The sequence below is a fragment of the Canis aureus genome, chromosome 28, assembly GCF_053574225.1.
Source record: "Canis aureus isolate CA01 chromosome 28, VMU_Caureus_v.1.0, whole genome shotgun sequence".
Lineage (NCBI taxonomy): Eukaryota > Metazoa > Chordata > Mammalia > Carnivora > Canidae > Canis > Canis aureus.
In genome coordinates, this window is record NC_135638.1 from 30,762,598 (window position 1) to 30,777,985 (window position 15,388).

Here is a 15,388-nt window from a genome sequence, read left to right on the forward strand (position 1 = left end):
GGTTGTCCGCAGGGAGAGGACAGAGAGGACGGATGGTTAGTGGGCGCTGAGCCGGAGAGGGAGGGAGGAGGTGAGAGACGGCCTCCACGCCGAGGCCTGCTTTCACCCTCTCAACGTGAGCACCGTGTCTCTTCTGCAGAATTACACTAACAAGTCCTCACAGACAGCACTAGCCCACTCGCCAAATTACATTTTGAGAGGACTCTCATTTTAAAGTTATTACATGCCCTTGGAAACGATACTGGCTCGCACTGGGCTGCCCAAAAATAGTACTGCAGCGTGTTAACCTATTCGTCTCTCATACCTCCACCGCAGAAACTGGAACTACACATAAAACAAATGTTTAATTATTCTGTGGCAGGAAAGAAAATGAAATGTAACAACTAAATACTAAACAACCTACTCCCTCTCCTATTTAACGCCACCTTTAAAGTGTACTATGCTTTTAAACTCTTAACCCATATGTCCATCTTCACCTTTCCTACGAACTGGCTTGTCAAATAGCAACTATACTTCACTCATTTGCATGTAAGAGAATAAACAGTAGTTGCAACATTGAAAAAAACATTGTAAGAATATATCAGTTGGATTTCCTTTTTTCTAAATTGTTTTGTATTTCCCAGGTATACCCATTGTGTAACTAATACATCTGTCTAAATGTGTAGTTTTTTTAGAGTGTGTCAGAAACACCTAGAAAAAAGCAGATTTTAGATGGCCCACAGAGATTCCGATTCAGTAGGATGGGAGTGGGGGAACCTGCATTTTTAAAGGCACCCCAAATGACTGTGTTAATGGTAAAGCATAACAAGTATCTCTTTTATTAGTTATTCTAATCTTACCACATGAACTTTTAAAATAACAACATAAAATTTTAAAAATCACTGAAATAGACTCATTTTATGGGTCTCTGGAAGAAAACATGAAAAAGCTACCTCAGCCCAGCTCACCACTCTACTCTTCCTTAAAGACCAACAGATGCATTAGTTCTGCAAAGCAACCTTATATACCTTCTGAATCCTGGCAAGGTAGGGGGCGGAAGGCTGAAGGCAGAAAGGAGGAGTAAAAACATTGTTAAAAAGCTGCATTTCTGCCCCTAGAATGATGGACGAGTGTTCTTACCTGCAACCTTCTCAAAGCAGTGAGAAAAGAGAAAGGTGGAGTTCCCCTCACAAAGGAGAACATTGGGAGAGTAAGAAATACACAAGTCAGTTTCACAGGGATACGAATTAATGCTGTCGTGCTTTGAATCATTTGAATCATTGACCCATTTTCTCACCTCTAGCCTAGCAGGTGAAACAAGTCAAATCTCTTAGCTGGCCAAGCAGTCATTTTTAGAGAAGGCAAAGGTAATAAACAGTCATTTTTCAGGTCTGCCAAGGGAAGACATTATTATTATTATCATCACAGCAGTGACCCATAAAGGAAAATACCAATGATGTGGGCATTTCCCGAGGTTCTGAAAAACCTGAGCCACAGAGGATGGCAAGCAACCATTCTGCTCGCAAAAGCCTGGGTTTCCATGCAGCATCTTGGACAGCACACTGCCTTTCACTCACCACATAGAGACAGTCAAACAACACTACGACACACACTTGCCAGCTGCAGCACAGTGGCACTGCCTGCCAGCCAGCAAGTCAGCGCCAGCAGTGTCACCACCGGTGGGCTCAACCGTGTGGGGAAATTACCCGACTATGCTACTGTACTGTGTCCTTACAAATGTATTTGACAGCACATAAGACAGAGTCCTCCTTATCCTGCTGGACTCTAGCAGCTAAATGGAAGGGCTCTCAGCAGCCCGTACTAGCCACAGAGTTCCTTCTAAACAGCCCAGGTGTTTATTTTTGTTTTTTAATGAGAAGGAAAATGGAAAATTTAAAAATGTTAATTCTAATGATAAACCCAGCTCCGAAACTTAACACAACCAAGACAAAAATTTAAATTGCAATCGTACAAAAAATGGTAAAACTTGTTTCAACTAGAGGCTCACTGTTTTTAAGCTAGTCAACAGTTTCTTCAGTTGTAAAGGGGGAAAAAAACTGCAAACATGAAGACGATCTAGAAACCTATCACCATAGAATATTTCTATGAGGCAAAGTAGTATTAGCATTTTGGACTTTTTCTTTTCCTTTTAAAACTCCTCTAAAAAAAGAAACACACATCTACCCCATAACACACAAGTCTACTGATGTATATACATTTGAATTCTATACCTATTTAAACCATGCAGTGTATAGTTGGAGAAGATGGCCTGCTGCCTTGCAAGTTAGAAGAAGAAGATAACAAGAAGGACACATATTCACCCAAAATAATGCATCTATGAAGAACAAGGGACTGTGAGCCTAAGTCTTGTCCTGGTTCCTGCCTAGGCAATGCAAGTCCTATGAAATGAGGAAAAGATGTTAAGTGAATTACATCCTGGATAAACACTGGGAAGGAACGTTCAGGGAAGCCAATTCTATAGCAAGCCGAATACTCTGATGTTGGCTCTATCTTGGACTGGTAAACAAAAACAGGGCTGAGACACCAGTAAGTCTCGCAACGAGCATATGTCTTATTAGGTTGAAAGCATTCACAATTAATACAACATCTGAGGAAGAGAAACTTCACTGACTACGATCCATTAATAGACAACTTTCTGCCTCTCGATTTCTCTCCAGGAGGCAACCTTCCAAAGCAAAGGTATGTAAGATCTTGATAAACTCATTCTATCCTTCTAAGGACTACTACATCTGTTTGATGGAACCATCCAAAGCAACTTCTGCAGAGAGGTTAATGCCACAGGCTACTCAATGAGCCTATCCTGATTTGCACCCCAACTCCACCTCCAACAGTTGTGATTTGGGGAAAATTCATTAAACAATCTCTAGAATTCCATTCCCTCACCTATAAATGGCAAGTATTGTTCCTACCTCAGCATTTTCTGTTGTTTTAAGATTTTATTTATTTGAGAGGGATAGGGACAAAGAGAGAGGGAGAAGCAGACTCCCTGTCCAACAGGGAGTGCAGGGACCCTAGCCCAGGACCTCAGGATCACAACCCAAGCCAAAGTCAGACGTTTAACAGACTAAGCCACCCAGGCACCCCTCTACCTCAGCGTTTCGGTTAATCCTACTTCAGGATTCAGTGAAACCAGTTCATGTAAATAAGGAGTTTAGCAAAATGTGAACTCACAAAAAGTCCATGCTCTGTAAACGTTAGCTACTGACATCAAGCCCTTAGAGTCAGTCACGTTAAGAAACCTTTTTTTTTTTTAAGAAACTTTGATTTTGATACAATTTCCCAACCTGCAGTAAAGATGTAAGAACAGTACAAGGAACTCCCATGCATCCATATTTATCAACTGTTTACATTTTGCCTGACCATCCCAGAGCCTTACCCTTCCAGAGCAAGGGAACCCTCCTCATTCTCTTGTGGCTACTTCAAGCCCTGGCCCCAAATCTACTTTCACTTTAGATGCCATCTTATTTCTTCCTTAAGTAATAAGGAGAACTTGGAGAGGACAGGACTGAATTCAATGTTCAGCAACTTGAAGACCAAAAGCTACAGATTGTGAGAACACCCTATAGCTCTCCAGTCTGAACTGGGAATTTATAATACTCCAGAACTGACTAAGTATGCCCACACAAGTGACTGTCCAAGATAACACCATCCAGCATTTTTGGAGAAGCACAGGTTTGGGGGAAAGAAGGAACTAACTGGTTTGCTGGCAGGACAGCCACCATTTAGGCTGCAGACAGGTATCTCACAGCTCAAAGGAACTAGTCCTATGATAACTCAGCTGTCTCTCAGTAACCAATATGAAGTTAGCTAAATAACATCTAGTTATACACCAGGACAAGGGCACATGTAATTTTATGTCTACACCTGAGGAAAAGTGAAAATGTTATGGTCAATCACTACTATAGGCCACTCATTATTTTCTAGTCATAATTTAGAATTATGGGGATTTTTTAAAGTAAAAATAAAATCAAGATACATGGTTTGATAAGCTCAATGATTAAGAGTGAGCTAATAATAATAACTATCAAAACAATAGTAACTATTCAATACATAGACCACATGCTATACCAAGTGCTTTAGGTAAAGTATCTCACTTAACCCTGGGTAGGTAGATTCACCCTCTGATCCATCTGATATCAGAACTCAAGTTCTCAGCCACCACAGAATAAAACCTCCATAAGAACAAATGTTGTGGGCAGTCGGTGGCTCAGCGGTTTAGTGCTGCCTTCAGTCCAGGGCATGATCCTGGAGACCCGGGATCAAGTCCCATGTTGGGCTTCCTGCATGGAGCCTGCTTCTCCCTCTGCCTGTGTCTCTGCCTCTCTCTCTGTATCTCTCATGAATAAAGAAAAATCTTTAAAAAAAAAAAAAAAAAAAAAGGAACAAATGTTCTGGGGCACCTGGGTGGCTCAATGGTTGAGCATCTGCCTTTGGCTCAGGTCCTGATCCCGGGGTCCTGGGATCGAGTCCCACATCGGGCTCCCCGCAGGAAGCCTGCTTCTCCCTCAGCCTGTGTCTCTGCCTCTCTCTGTGTTTCTCATAAATAAATAGATAAAATCTTAAAAAAAAAAAAAAAAAAAAAAAAAAAGAACAAATGTTCTCACCTCCAAGGGAGAGGAAAGGCATGAGGAGTTAAAGGCACGGGACCCAGTCATTTTAGGGGCCAAGACATATGGCTTCACAAATACAGCAGCACAGACGGAGGAAGTGTGGACAGAAATAACCTGGACTGATTGGATACAGCAAGAGGGTATCATATAGGATTACAGGGTGTTGCCAGTATTTTTAACAGACCTTTGCCTTTTAAGACACAAATGATGGTCTCAGAGCTGGTTGAGGACACAACCGAGCAAGATGCTTACACATGCAGTTTCTGGACACTGGCCAATCTAGATTCAAATTCCTCCTCCATCACTTGCTAGAATTGTAAGACCCTGGGCAATTTAACCTCTCAACCCAGGTCTCCTCATCTATAAAATGGAGATGACAATTCTACTTATTTCCTAGGTTCTGATAGGTAAATGAAACAATCCATTAAAACACTTGGCATAATGTCTCCTTGACTGGAAATGCTCAATAACTAACCATTGGTTAGTACCTATGGGTTATTACTGTTATATGTAATGCTGTTTTGTTATTTCTACACCATTTCAGCTGATTGCTCCAATACACATGTAATAGAAAAATAAAAGTTTATTAATTTATTTTTATTTTTTTTTAATTTTTTATTTATTTATGATAGTCACACACACAGAGAGAGAGAGAGAGAGGCAGAGACATAGGCAGAGGGAGAAGCAGGCTCCATGCACCGGGAGCCCGACGTGGGATTCGATCCCGGGTCTCCAGGATCGCGCCCTGGGCCAAAGGCAGGTGCTAAACCACTGCGCCACCCAGGGATCCCAAGTTTATTAATTTAATCAAGATTTTTAAAATCTCAAGATGAGTCTGCATGATTTTTCTGACAAGATCAATACACCTGCAATTGGCCAAAGCAAAATTCCCAGTGCAAAACAAGGTCAAGTACACAAGAATATAAAATACTGCAATAGAGAGGTTTCAAAAAAGTTCACCTTGAGGATACGGGCTTAACAGTTTCAATATGTTAGTCCCATCCATAAATAAAGTAATTTCTAGACCCATACACTTTAAAACACATCACCAACCAAGGCATATTTTTGATTGTACACCTGTGCTCAAATTGATTTTATTATTCACTTAGTGCAATGGCAGGAACTACCTTGGAAACTAAAGCATGCTTAGAATTCTATAAAGGACTTTTACTATTTGCCTCTTAGTGTCACGTTAAAGATAACAGTTGTTGGGTGTGTTTAAATAATAGTACACTCGCTAATTATATTTTAAATATCAACAGAACAGATTCTGCTATGGATATCTTACAGAATAGAAGAACAAAAGTGGACTCTTTAAAAGATTAAAGCAGCCCCCCGGCTTGCCATGGAACTAAGGGGAAAAAATTAATTACTGAAGTATCATGTATCCTTTACCAGACCTACTGCAACTAGAGTGTGAAAATCTCTATTTTAAGCGATGGATACCAGGGAGAGTATATGACATGTCAGAACTAACACAGGTGTCTAATTCCCTGCCTTTCCCTACACAAAGTCTCAATGTGGCAATCCAGGTCCCAGTTGTCCACATGATGACGATGGCTCTCTGCGTGACCTGCCCCCCATCCCACCCCATACATGAGATACACGGTGGAAAACTCAAACCTGCTATCTCATTGGCCTTGTGGGGTGGAGGTGGGAGGGGGCAGGATAAATAAACATCCTCTTTATTCTTCCACTAAAACCCACATCACAGGAACCTTTGTGCAGCTTTCCATTTAGTGTCTACACCTCTGAAAAGACAATGATTTCTTAAACTGTAAGAATACACTGTTGATGAGACCAGACAAGGAAATCTATTTTTTAAAGTTTTTCAAAAACCTGGAACTACCAAGTTGAAGAAATAGCGTAATAAGTAAATTGCCGCAGAGTAGCTGACAACAGTCTATCAGAAGGTTGAGTAAGCATGTCAAGCTTTTCTACTATTCCACCGCAGGTAACATACCGCTCCTGGGTTTTAAACTTATCCAAATAATCGCTCATAACAACTAGAAGTAAAATTTTCAGATGAAGCATGTCCTTACGATCAAAGTCCCTAAATTTGCCTGTGAAGCCACACAATCTTGCCTACCCTGAATGAGACAGGAAGAACTCTAGTAGACTTGAACATGTCACAGTGTCCACCAGAGAAGCCTATAAGGATCAAAGTCCACGTAAGCATCTTTGACATCAAACCCTTACCCAAAGGCAGTGAGTCCCAGGAAGGATGTCTGTATGCACACCGAGATCAAAGTCTGATTTATAACCAAAATAAATGGGTAATATTGTTACTTACATAAACTAACACAAAAATACAGACATTTCCCTCAAAAACTATTTCAAGATAAATGTTCAGGATTTTCATAATTTACCTTATTAGAAGCTTTTCTCGATTTATCAGTTAGCAACCATGCAGTATATATAGTCCACTTTCTATAATAATTGAACAAAATGGCTTTTAAGATAATTTACACCACAAAGTTATACATCCTCGACTGAAAAATAAGTAAATATTCTGGCCCAGGATGGTATTTTCTCCACAATTATTTAAGCATTGCATTCATTTCTACCATACCCATGTAGAACTGCAACCAGCTCCTAAAATACAACTAACACCCTTCACTGAGCACAGTGGGACCCACCGGCTATCTGCTGGAAACCCAAGCACCTTGTGTCAATACCTAACTAGCAACAGAAAGCCACCACCCACAATGTGGAAACACAGAACAAAATGTGGCAAAGTCCAACCACCATAGGATTCTATTCTCAGTGTATGAGGAGCAAACTCCTACAGAGTGCTACATCATCTCAGGTAAGTCACAAAGTGCCATATATTTGGTAAATAGCAAAGGTTCCCCCCCCCCCCCATTTTATCGACGCTCACCAGCACTCCTCAATGGACTCACTATTCACCATCTTTTTGGGGAAGCTAGCAAGTCATTTTGGAAAATTTTGGAACACCACTAGCAACAGAAAGAAAGCTGAGCTACTCCCTCAGTCGTACGCTGTAAGAACTGGTAGGTACCCTCCTCGAACCAGGTCCTCAACAGGTGCTCCCTGCCTCAGTGAACAGCATAGCATCACCAGCCAGTCAGCTAGGCACGCAGCGTGTATGCCAGAAACCTACATTCCTGGATACCTTCTCCCTGAGCAAATCTATTGAGTCCTATTCATTGAGCCTCCTAAAGATTTCTCAGCCGGGTCCACATTACTCCATCCCCACAGCCACTACTTGGTCCAGACCATAACTGTTTCCCCTTCACATGGACCACAACAACAGCACATGGACCACAACAGCAGCTGGATGCTGTCCCTAACCCATTCCACCTCTTCTGCCCCACCCACCAACTCAATCTTCCTCAGAAAATAAGTCTGTTCATGTCAAATGCTGTGAAACACTCATCAGTGGCCCTGCAACTTCTTTGTAAATCCCCAATTCCAATATTCCATGGGCCCCACCCAAGCTGGCCTCTGCCTGTCTCCTGAGTCTCATCTAGCTCCTCTCTGTAGACCTCAAACACACGACCTCCCTCTAGCTTGGCTAATGCTACCCTCCTCTTGTAACACCATTTAGATGGCAGTGCTAAAGACACTTCCTAAGGGGTGATAGCCCAGACAGCTAGATGAACCCCCCAAAGTCACTCTCACTCCTCCAAATACGCACCACATAGCACCTAGGACAGTGCAGTTGCTTTATTTACGTTTTGTCTGGCTCTACCACGTCTTAGACCCACCCAGGTGTCTCGTGGCACCACAGCATTCCCAACACAGCACCTTTCAGGTGGCAGGTACCCAATGAATAGGTGAATTGATGAACAAGAAAAGAGATAAACCAGGAGAGCTGATCGTAGTCGAGTCATTTGCCCCTAGAGCCAAGCCTGACCCGTACAGCACTGTGGCGGTTAAAAGGGCCACTAAAGAAAGTGTCACCAATACCACACTGGCAGAAACAAGCAAGCCCAAGTACCAATCAGCCTTTGAGTGCCAAGCTATGCTTCTGTATTCCCATTCTACATTTTTTTTTTAACAGAACCCTCTAAAAATACCCCGCTGACAAAACAATCATGTTTTCAGTCACCTAACGTTAGTTAAAAGGTACAGAAATCTAGTTACGGTAATGAATACAAGCTTCTAAAATGAAAACAGTAATCAAATCTTGGAATAATTATCTCTGCATTTTCCTAGATGGATAATCATAGTTTTACAAAAAACAAAAAACCTCCAAACCATCACATAGTAGAGACAAATAAATTATTATTGGCATAAAAACCCCTTTAAGAGCGATGTTAAATTCTTAAACCAAAGGTACTTTTGATCAGAACCTAAGGGGGAAAGATACTCTTCCAGAGGCAGCTCAGTCATCCAACAACAGCAGCAACAACAAAAAACCCAGTACCTCCCCTACACAGGCACCAAGCTAGGCACCTTGAAAACAGCCACGACCAAGACAGCTCAGCGCTAACTGGGTGACCAGCCAGAGGCAGCTCATCTAATTAATCTCTCTGGGCTTTAGTTTCTTAATCTGTAAAATGAGAAAGTTAGACCAGCTCTCTAAGGTTCTCTCACTCTAAATATCCATAAAGATTCACCACTGATTATAAGACAAATTTCTATTCGACAGTATCATGATGATTTCCTACTTCTGTTTATCATTTTCGTCACAAAGGTGTGGTCTCATTTAAGAATTTTATTGATGAAAGGAAAATATAAAAGAGCACTAGTAGAGTTTTTAATTACCTTCCCAGCTCCCGACTACCACCATAATCATCTATGGACTTCTGCCATAATTGCAAACCAATCTGAAATGCAACATGACATCTATTTTTTGTAGAAAAATTAAGTGATCATTTACTCCCAATTTCTCTTATACTTTAACATCATCTGTCATCGTTGAATATCAAAGGATTTTTTTTAAGAAGTAATACAAAACAATAAAGTTTTCTAGGGGGAAAAAAAGGAAAATTGTATCACCCAAGTAAAGCTATAATGGCTTTAGAAACCTGATAAGATACGACACTAAACTCCGAATTTCTAATGACATAAAAAGAAAATAGCTTTTTTTTTAAGATACACAAACACGTCCATATGAATGGACAAGACAATGAAAGAGTCACACGGGGCCAACGTGTTCCTGACATCATCTCAACATCATCCATCTAGTTCACATCTAGAAACCATCTGAATACTGAAAGTAAATCACTTTCTTACAAAGTGGAAATTAAGGGTCTTTTTTTTTTTTTTTGTAGTCACTTTACTCAGCACTGACTAAGCATTTTTATTCTTGCAATGCCATATTTATAGATGTTTATAAGACAGTCAGTCATGTTGTGTGCTATCAAATCGGAAAGGCCATATATGGATAATAAAGGATGAAAGATAACTACTGCCTCCAAAGTTAATCTCAAAAGTTAAATGTGGGTATTTGGTTACTTAAAGAACTCTCTCTCCTACTCGACAGGAAACTCTCTGAGGGAAAGCACTGCCTCTTATTTGTCATTTATACACTGAAAGGCTTACCAATGATTGATTACTGAAACAAAGAGTAAATAAATGGATGGTAACTTACAGCAAGCCAACTTTCTTAAGCACGGGTAATAAAATGTAAGCCTAGGTATGAAACGACTACTCTAAACTTGGCACTTAGGTTGCTCTTAAGGGTCACACAGCTCATACATTGAACCACTCAGACTGTATTCTTTCACAGATAAAAAAAAAAAAAAAAAAAAACACTCCTCTTCTTCCTTTGACCTAATTGCTTAAAAACCATACTATAAATATTACATTCTCGGCTGTATTTGTATGAGAAAAAAAGTTGTAGCATTTCTCTGATACGTTACTATAAAGGTACTCCTCATGGTATTCATTTTAGCTCAGTAAAAGACTCTCATGAAAAAAAGTTTGGGAAATAGTCCTGTAAGTCCCCCTGGTTAAAAACTAAACCAAGTACAGGTGAATCTATGAAAGTTCTATTTTAAAACTAAGTTACTAGATGCATTTTAAACTTGACTTCTACATTTTAAGCTTGGGGGAAAAGGCGTCATTTTTTCCTCAAAAGAGGAAAATAGTGTTTGAGCTGTTAAACCATCGCTATCACGTATACACAACCTGCATCATTTCTCTATCCTGACTTCCATGTCAAGAAACAGAAAAGGAAGTAATTTTTTAAATCAGCTTAAAAATACACGTATTGATTATTAAACCAAGATAACCAGAGTTTGGAATTCCCATGCTGGTCTATATTTCTTACCTAAAAATGCATTTGAATCTTTAGAAACCTAGAATAGAATTCCTCAGGCTTCAACTTACTGGCTTGCCCAGAAAGCAGGAAAAAAAAAAAAAAAAAGAAAGAAAAAGAAAAAGAAAAGAACGTATCAAGAGGATATAAATTATAAAATACATAGTGCTGGGAAATAATTCTTAAGTGTCAAGTCATGGTGAGGAAATTCACCTGTTACAAGCCTCACAAAAATCCATAATCTTCCTTTTATCAGGTCATCAGAGAGGGGAGAACGCCATACTCCCACTGTGTGGCAAAATAAGAAAATTTGGTTCCTAAAACCGACTGCAAGTCCCTATCCGTTTCCATTTCCAAATTCTGTTTACTTTGTAACTTTTTTCTACAGTACAGATTTTTTTCCAGCGAAAATAAACTTTTCGTGAGCAAATCTGGAAGACATAAAATGTCTCCTACTTATTATCACCTAGAAAGGCAAACCGAGTACTGCTCCGTGCCCCAAGCATCTAGCTTTCAGCCTCTTTATTATCATTGTCAATGAATGGGCCCCAGTCAAATGAAAGCTGCCATTTTAGGGTAAAGACTGGAGGGCTTCTGTTGTGCAACAGCGAGACAAAAACACTCCGCGACAGATGTACTCTGGGGGCTGGGAGACGGATTCAACTTCATAAAATCGCTGCTCAAGTTATTCCTGAAATAAGAATCACCTAGTACTCACACATTACTACAATCTAAATAGAATTACAACTAGGATAAATTAGGTTCCCATGCTGTTAAGGTCGTAGTCACTAAGATTTGTTTGTCATCGTTAGAATGGGTCTGTGAGGAAATAAAGAGAACTATTTTTTTTTTCCTATTTGATTATTACGTACAGTGAGTACTCCCCCTTCTCGTTATTGGGAGAGAATGGGGGGGGGGGGGACATACACTCAACCTCTTTGAAAGGTACTGCCCACCGCAAAGACGGCTTCAGTTAATATTTTTAGAAAATAAAAATCAGGGCCTTCACGTAAATCCTTCAAATTAAAATAGTCAACATGCCCCAGAAATGGAGCCCAGAGGATGGACGTATTTCAAGATAAGTTATTTAAATCGATTGCTAGATAATATACAATGGGAAACTAAAAAGTCTACTTAGCGAGTGGAGAGCTGGATAGTGTATCTAATTCTAGCAATTCAAAAGGAAACTCTCCATGTGGGTTGCTACTTTTCTTTTGTCCATTGTCTGTTCAGAAGAGGGGGGAAAAACTAGTTTAAAACCGAGGCGTGAACAGTCTCTAAAAGTGACCTCCGGGAAAACCGTCCGACCCCCCGCAGGAGCAGTCCCCGCGCCGCCCGCTCCACGGGGGCGCTCACAAAGCGGGCGGCCGGCCGGGACTTGGGGTGCGCTCCCACGGCGCGGGGCTCCTCGAGGCACGGCCATCCGGAGAAAGGCGGCTCGGTAATGATGGCTGCTCGGGGCCGGCGGCTCCTTCCCCGGAGCCTCCCGACCCCCCCACCCCCCACCCCGCCCGGGATCCGCCGCCCTCCCCGCCCCACCCCCCACCCCCCGGCTGCGCTCGCCCCGCGCGGACGCGGCCGCCCCGCACCGCAGCCCCCCGGTGCCCGCGCCCCCGCGCCCCCGCGCCCCGCGCCCCCGGCGAGCCCAGTCCCCGGTGCGAACCAAACAAACAGCGCGTCCCCCGCCGCCCTCCTTCCTCTCCCCGCTGACCGCCTGGCCTCCAGCCACCTCGGCCGTTCGCGCTCCGAGCCGCGGATCCCTGCGGGGGCACAGCGCGCCCGGGCCGCCTCGGGGGCCACCAGGAGACCCCCCCGGCGCTGACCCCCCGGCGGGGCCCGGCCCGGGGCGGGGAGCCGAGCGGCCTCGGGGGCTTAAAGTCGCTATTATGCAGCCGCCGCCGCCGCCGCCGCCGCCGCCGGCCCGGCCAGCTCGGCAAGGTGGGGTCCCCTCCTCGCCGCGCCTCCCCGCGCTCGCCCCGGCCCCGCTCCCTTTCTTCTCCTCCTCGCGCACTTGGGAGCCGCCGGGGAGCCCCGGGGGCCCCCGGCTCCGGGCTCGCAACTCCCCGAGCGGCCGGCGCGGGTCGGGGTCCGGCGGGGTCGGCCGCCCCCCGCGCCGCGTGCTCGCGCCGCCCCCGCCCCCGCCCCACGCGGCGGCCCCCGCGCACTTTCCCCGCCGCCGGCCCACCTCGCCCGGCCGCCGTCCGCCCGCGCCGGGAGGGACGCACTTTGTTCGCGCCGGTGCGGCCGCCGCTCCCGGCGAGCGCGGCGTGGTCGGTCCGGGGCGGGGGCGGGGGCGGGGGCGGGGGCGGGGGTCGCCGCCGTCCCCGAGCCGCCGCCGCTCAGCCGCCCCGCGCCCGCGCGCCCGTCGCCCACTCGCACTTGAGTTGGAGCCCAACTTTTCCTCCTTCCTTTTTCTTTCGATCGGAGCCGGCAACTCGTGCTCGGCGCCGGCGGGAGGAAACGCGCTCGCGCTCCCCCGCGCAGACACGCTCCCTCCTGTCCCCGTCCCCGTCCCCGTCCCCGTCCCCGTCCCCCCCCACGCCGGCAGCACAACAAAAAGCCATTTACATGCGAGGAAGTGACCCTCGGCCGGACCGCGCGCCCCCGCCGCCGCCGGCCCCGCGGACGCAGGCAAAAGTTGGGGCGCGGGCGGCGCTCGGGGCGCGGGTTCGGGGCCCGCGGGCGGCGGTGGAGGCGGGGGCGGCGGCGGGGGCGGCGGCGACACGGCCCGGGCGGCGCTGCGCTCCTGCGCCCACCCGGCCCCCGGCCCCGGCCCCGGCCCCGGCCCCGGCCCCGGCCCCCGCCCGCCCGCCCGCGCCCCGCGCCCCGCGCCCCGCGCCCCGCACACGCCCAACTCCTCGCTCCCAACTCCTCGCGCGGCCCCGGCCCCGGCCCCGGCCCCGGCCCCGGCCCGGAGCGATTTCCTGCCGCCGCCCCTCCCGGAGGCGCCCGGCGAACTCTCGCGCTCACCGGGTCGGTCGGGAGGCTCCTCCGCTGCCCCGCGCCGAGGGCACAGCACAACGCAGGACGGGCTCCGGAGTTGGCTCGGCGGCCGCGGCCGGGGGGCTCATCCACGGGCGCGGAGTTGGCCGGCGCGGACGGGGCTCTGGCGAGTTTCAGGGTCTCCGGGTCCCCGGGCCGCCTCCTCAGCGGCGCTCCTTTGTGTAATTCCACTCGATTCAAGTTTAATCCGATAGTTCCCGAGCACGAGCGCGTCCGCACTACCGCGGCTCAGCCCCCGCGCCGCCGCCGCCGCCGCCGCCGCCGCCGCCGCCGCCGCCGCCACCGCTGCCGCCGCCGCCGCCGCCGCCGCCGCCGCGGCCCCAGCACGCCAGCGCCTGCGCGCGCCCGGCAGCCGCGCGTGCCCGAGACCGCGGGGCCGCGCGCGCCCGCCGCCGGCTCCCTCCGCGCCGCGCCCGCGCCCGCGCCCCCGCCCGCGCCCCCGCCCGCGCCCGCGCCCCCGCCCGCGCGCCGCCACCTGACGTCAGGCGCGCCTGGCATAATTTATGCAAGAATTCGGCCGGGGTGGCGGAGGCCGAGGGAGAGGCCGAGGGAAAAGGGGCGGCGCGGGGCTGCGGGGCGCGGGCGCGGAGGGCGGGCCGGGCGCCACTTCCCGTCCCCGGGCGGGCGCCGGCGCTGCGGGCGGTGCTCCCCGCGGGCCGGTGCGCGGCCGCCGCGCAGCCTCCCTGGCGGGGCCCCTCCGAGCGCCCGGCCGCCGCGCAGCAAGCAGCGCCCCGGGCGCGGGCCGCCGACGGTGCCACGTTTCCCCGCGCGGCACCTTCCCGGAGCCCGGGTGCGCCGCCCCGGGGCAGGCAGGGGCAGGCAGGGGCGCGGGGCGCGGGCCGCGGGGCTCCGGGACGGCGGCGGCCCGACGGCGGCGGGCGCCCCTCCTGCGACCGTGCTTCCACCTGGAGTGATCTTCCCGCATGAGACTACCCAGATGGACACCTACCGATTCGACCCGGTCCGTCCCGCCTCCCCGACATTGCTCTTCCTGCCTCCTCGTTGACGGGACGGCCGGGTGCGCGGCTGGATCAGAAAGTTTGACCTAGATGGCGTGGATTCTGCTGACTGTGTCGCCGTGCCAAAGACGGGGGGGGGGGGGGGGGGCAGTCGTGGTGAAACAAAGAAATAGGTTGTGTGCCCATTATTAAACGTGTCGGGACTAGAATGCTTTAATCATTCTTTGGCAAAAATGGCACTTTCAGATGATCTCCTGGCCCTTCGTGTCCACACCTCCTCTTCTGGTTCTCCTCCCGGTGCAAAAGCAATAGGGAATCTGGAGAAATGTTTCCTTTACTGATTTTCCTTCTAGGAGACAGACCTACAAGCATTTACCAAGCACTCTCTGTGTGCAACTTACTGAGCAATTATGGTTCTTTTAAACTGTCAACAACTGTGCGCTCTAAGATGATGTTATTAGGTTAAATACTGCATGTATTGTTAAGTCAAGGAAGAAACCTGTATCAACCCAAGATAGGCACAGAGTAAAGCGACTTGCTAGACTTCAAAATAAACTTGAGAAAACTGCAAAACTATGCAAAAT

At 47.7% G+C, this 15,388-nt stretch overlaps 1 protein-coding gene across 2 annotated transcripts in view; it reads right to left on the reverse strand.

Annotated features, from left to right (window-relative positions):
• Positions 1–14,107, reverse strand: part of CHD7 (chromodomain helicase DNA binding protein 7) — a 192,200-nt gene extending 178,093 nt beyond the window's left edge. For both annotated transcript variants that reach the window (XM_077876852.1, XM_077876850.1), the window contains exon 1: positions 13,813–14,107. The gene's annotated coding sequence lies outside the window, so the exon portion shown is untranslated. The remainder of the gene's footprint in view (positions 1–13,812) is intronic.
• Positions 14,108–15,388: the final 1,281 nt, after the last annotated feature.